Below are 5707 nucleotides of genomic sequence, written 5' to 3' on the forward strand. Positions count from 1 at the left end.
TCCTCTCCTCTGTTCTTTCACGTTGATGCATGGAACTCAAACCCGAAAAATTCTGGGTAATTCTTCAATTTGGGTGTGAATTTTGATGCGGATTGTGAAGGCGAGTTCGTGAGTCTTGATTAAGTAATTTGGCGACAAAAAGGGGGGAAGTTAGACGTCGGTAACAACGACAGTTGAAGTAGAAGTGAAAGTGCAATTTTTGGAGTTGGATAATCTACTACAAGGTAATTATATTATCATCTCTATTTTTTGACCGAAGCTTGAGTATTGACCGAAGCTTTTCTAACCCTAAACCCTTAAGCGTGAGTATTGACCGATGCTTTTCTATGTCCCGTATTCGTGCATCTGTCGTATTTAACACACTGTTAAGAAGACCCTGCACGCACGACCGCCTGATCACTGAATATTGTCGAAGTGCTGCTGAAATCTAAACACAGTCCCTAAGCCTAAGATACTCAAAAATCTGGAAGAATCCCGTCCCAAAGTTAGTCAGTCATCGGAAAGTTCTAAAGCCAAACGGAAATCTAGCAAAGTCAAGTGGCATGTGTTCCTGAGAATCGCAGTAAAGCCTACGCTTTGCTGTAACGTGAATTTATATTTTTATTGCTTTCCTCACCATATAAATCTGCTAACTTTAATCTGTTATATTGCCCACGCTTAAATCAGATAACTCTTGGACAAATCGGTATTGTTAAGCTCCTTTAATCAACCTAAATCAGCGTTTTGACATTTGTTTAGTAAATATATGTGCATCAAAATCAATCAAGAGTAGTAATGTAGCATAACGCATGTCCCATCGTCGTCACAATTGAACTAGTAAGGACCATGCCGCGTGGGCTAATGTTGGGCACTCCCCGTATTAGTAAACGTCCCCTGAATTCTCAATCCGTGCTCCGCTGGATGTACGTTGAGAGATTTCCACACCAGGGATCACAAGGGAACCTATACATGGCCATTGTGAATCACATATGTTTGCACTATAGGCATATCACGACAATCGGGTTTTGTCAGTTTTCTTAAACTAAATGGCGACTCCTAAAGACTAGTAAAAAGAGGCTAACGCCCACAGTTAGTTCCTATTTACTTGACATGCTTGCCACATCCAGAGGGGAAAAGTCGTGCGGGTCGCACACTCTTCCTAAGAGGCGCCCTGTCGTGTTTTTCGACCCCCCTCACAGAAGCCCAAGCGTGTCTTTGTGGTATTCAATGGTACAAGGAGCAGTTGGTAGAGGAAGTTTTTATTATCACATATTCGGTAACCCTAATTTCAAATTTGGAGTCATCTATAAAGGAGAGGAATATTCCGATCGTTTGTATTGTAGCGGCGATAAAGTAAATATCTTCTTCTTTCAAGTCATGCGTTATCCTAAAAGCAGATCGTCAGCAAGTTCAGAGGGCACATGAGATAGCAAACTTGTGTTGTTTACTTTGTTTTTCTTTCTCGTAGTTTGGTGTAGTGTTGTGTTTAGCTAATGTCAAAAAAAAGTGATATCGATCATAATTAAAATCGTTAATGTGATTCGTCAATTTGGTTGATTGAGTTATTTTGACTTCGGAATAGATGGTGGTTGAGGAAGAAGAAGATGAATGCATGAATAGAAGATCATTGGCATTTTTTCTATAGAAGAAGATGATAAACATCATGGTTGAGGATGAAAATGATTAATCATTGAAGAAGATGACGGTGGATCGTTTTTAAGGACTCAATATTCAACAATCAAACCTGAGACACTTAATATTAAATATCAGCATCGATGATTTATTATTTTTATTGTAAATAAGTGGCATACAAGTCTTTATAGGGAAAAATTAAGTGAACGGACTAGATTTTGTTAGAATCAATCAATGGTCTAGATTTAATCCAAGAAGATAGTCGTCATTAGTCGACGATCTTTACAGAATCGTGTTAGCTATGCAGCTAGTGTCCTGTCCAGTAGTATAATATACACTCCCTACGTCTCTTAATACTCGCTCCGGTTTGACCTGCACATAATTTAGGCAATTTAATTGACTTATTAATTTATTAGGTATTATTTGATAGTGGGGTATTTTAAATATAGTTAATGGAAAATGTGTCAAATAAAGGGCTGGGGGTGGGGGTGGGGGATTATATTTTTTAGTAGTGGGAATATAAAATTAGTAAAACTATAGAAATGGGGCGAGTATTAAGGGACAAAAGGAGTAGAAGATTGATCCAAATGATATTAGAAGGAGAGAAACAATCAAGAATTAGGTCCCGTTTAGTTCACCTTATTTCTCCTTATCTGATCTGATCTGATCTGATCTGAACTGGTTTGATCTGATCTGATGTGAACTTATTTTTTCTGATCTAATTTGGTCTAAACTGATCTGATCTGATTTTCATAATTAAGATTTAAATAACAAAAACTACAATTATTAATATTAAATGATTAACACGTAAAATAAATTTATTCAAAAGTATTTATTTGACTTTAGTCGTTATTTAACTATTTCATATATTAGATAGACTTGGACATGGTTTGGATAGATCGATTCTAATCTGGACATGATCTGAACATACCGTTTTTGATATGGACATAATGGTTCTAACTTGGACATTATTTGGACACACCGGTTCTAATCTGGACGTATGGGTTTTGATTTGGAAAGATTGGTTCAAATTTGTACATGATCTGTACAGATCGGTTCTAATCTGGACATAATCTGTACAGATCGGTTCTGATCTGGACATGATTTGTACAGATCAATTCTAATTTGGACATGATTTGCACATACCAGTTCTGATATGGACATAATGGTTCTGATCGGAACATGATATGCACATACCGATCATACCAGTTCTAATCTGTACATGAGTTGTACATATCGATTTTGATCGGGACATGATCTGCACACAGCAGTTCTGATAAGGTCATAATGATTCTGATTTGGACATGAAGGTTCTGATTTGAACATGATGGTTCTTATCTGGACATGATATGCACATACCGATCATACCGGTTCTGATCATACCAGTTCTAATATGGACATATCCGTTCAAATCTGGACATATCGGTTCTAATCTAGACATGATTTTCACAGATTAGTTCTGATCTAGACATGATCTGTATAGACCGGTTCAGATCTTGACATGATCTGTACAAATTAGTTCTGATCTGGATATATCGGTGATCAGTTCTGATTTGGATATATCGATTCTGATATGAACATGATCAGTACTGGTCGGTTGTGATCTGCACATGTCGATTCAGATCTGTACATGATCTGTATGTTAGGTTATGATACATATGACAATTCATAAATCATGCGGAAAAAACCATAAACCCAGGAAAACATATTATTTACACATAATCATTTAGCATAGATTAGATGCATACTCTTTGTTGCGTGCCTTCCCTAGCTGCGCTCGAACCGAACAAGAACAAGTCTTTTAGGACTCCAAGTGTCGTCCCTCCGTAGATAGTCCACAGCACGTCCGGATCCGCCTTAAGATTGACCAACTAGAATCGCCCTTAAGGTACTAGAAAATTTCGGCAATTTGAGCAAGATGTGTGTTTGAATTTTCTCTCAAAAAACTCACTTTGAATACTTTGAAACTTGTTTTATAAATTGTGAGCCCTAGCCTCATATTTATAGCGGTATGGAAAGGGAATCGAAATCCTATTCAGATACAAATTAATCAAACCTAGAATCCTACAAGAACTCTAATTTAATTAATTTATCAAATAGAATTAGGAATTTAATCATTAACCGAACTCTGCATGTTTTAGGAAACGTGCACGAACACAAACACTTGCACACATACGCACGACAGCCACGATGGGCCTCATGCGTGCGCACGAGCAGCAGCCCACTCAGCGCCCGCGCGCGCTGTGCGCGCTGTGCGCTGCGCGTGCTGTGCGCGCTGTGCGCGTTGCGCGCTGCGCGCAGCCTGCTGGGCCTGGCCTTGCTGTTTGTGCGGCGCGCTTGGCTTGCTGGGCGATGGCCTGGCTTCGTGCTGGGCCTCGTCCGGCAGGCCTCGTCCGATGCTTATTCGTACGATGCGCTTCCGATTAAATTTCCGATTCCGGAATTCATTTCCGATACGAACAATATTTAATATTTCCGATTCCGGAATTAATTTCCGTTTCGAACAAATATTTAATATTTCCGTTTCCGGAATTATTTTCCGATTCCGGTAATATTTCCGATTCTGACAATATTTCCGTTTCCGGCAATATTTCCGATTCTGGCAATATTTCCATTTCCGATAATATTTTCCGATACGTACCATGTTTCCGTTTCCGGCAACATCTACGACTTGGATAATATTTATATTTCCGATACGATCCATATTTCCGTTTCCGGCAATATCATCGTTTCCGGAGTATTCATTTCTTGCCTGTGACGATCTTAGCTCCCACTGAAACCAAGATCCGTCGGTTCCGAATATTCATAGATGGAGTATTTAATGCTATTAAATACTTGATCCGTTTACGTACTATTTGTGTGACCCTACGGGTTCAGTCAAGAGTAAGCTGTGGATTAATATCATTAATTCCACTTGAACTGAAGCGGCCTCTAGCTAGGCATTCAGCTCACTTGATCTCACTGAATTATTAACTTGTTAATTAATACTGAACTGCATTTATTAGACTTAACATAGAATGCATACTTGGACCAAGGGCATTATTTCCTTCAGTCTCCCACTTGTCCTTAGGGACAAGTGTGCATTTCCTAATTCCTTTGTCGCTCGATGCTTGCTCTTGAACATAAGGTAAGAGTTGTCATCCTTATTATGTCCAGAGGTGTTCCTCGGTTTCAGAGTTCAACTGATCAAATAAACAGATAATCATAGCCTATGATTCATCCGAGCACGGCCATGCATTTCACAGTTTCTAGCTCTCCGAGTGGCCTTGTACAACTTTTAAGCATCTCATCCCGATTTATGGGAGGACAATCCCAATCTTGCGATCTTGAGATTAGACTTCGTTTGATAGGTGATTACCTGAGCGTTGCCTTTATAGCCTCCTTTTACGGTGCGACGGTTGGTCAACGTCAAAGCAACCAGTTCTCAAACAAGTAATCTCAAATCACTCAGGTATTGAGGATTTTAGTGTCTAATAATTTAATGAAATTTACTTATGACAGATTTTCATCTCTTACAGTAAAGTTTCATAGGTCTTGTCCGATACTAGTCTTCCCAAAGTAAGTATCTATGCAAATGATTATGACATTGCCATGTCCACATAGTTCAAGAAACAGAACTACTAGTCATCTTGCATTCTAATCGTCTAACGTTTTCTATGCGTCCAATTTTACAGAAAACTCCGATTAGGGACCATTTTCAACTTTTGACATTCAAGTTCACTTGATAGACATTTCTTAGTCACAGGACTGGTCCTGACAGTCTATCTTGAATATATTGTCAAATTGAAGGGACTCATCATTTAATACTAAACCAAGATTAAATGGAATATGAAAACACATTTCATATATGATAAATGTTCAACCCCAATGTTTTATAACCATGGGCCTCAAACCCATCTTTAAAACAGTTCATGGATTTCAAAGCTATGCTTGATTTCCAGTGCTACAATGTGAGTGTTGTTTCTTACTTGTTGCATAGGTTTAGTTATCATGCTTTGCCAATCTTAACATCCTTTTCATCAAATGTTCTTCGAGATATGATGATAAGATCTTTTCGAGTTTGTTTATTATGTGATCTAGTCTTTCTTACTTCGAT

The sequence above is a fragment of the Spinacia oleracea genome, chromosome 3, assembly GCF_020520425.1.
Source record: "Spinacia oleracea cultivar Varoflay chromosome 3, BTI_SOV_V1, whole genome shotgun sequence".
In the NCBI taxonomy this organism is placed as follows: domain Eukaryota; kingdom Viridiplantae; phylum Streptophyta; class Magnoliopsida; order Caryophyllales; family Amaranthaceae; genus Spinacia; species Spinacia oleracea.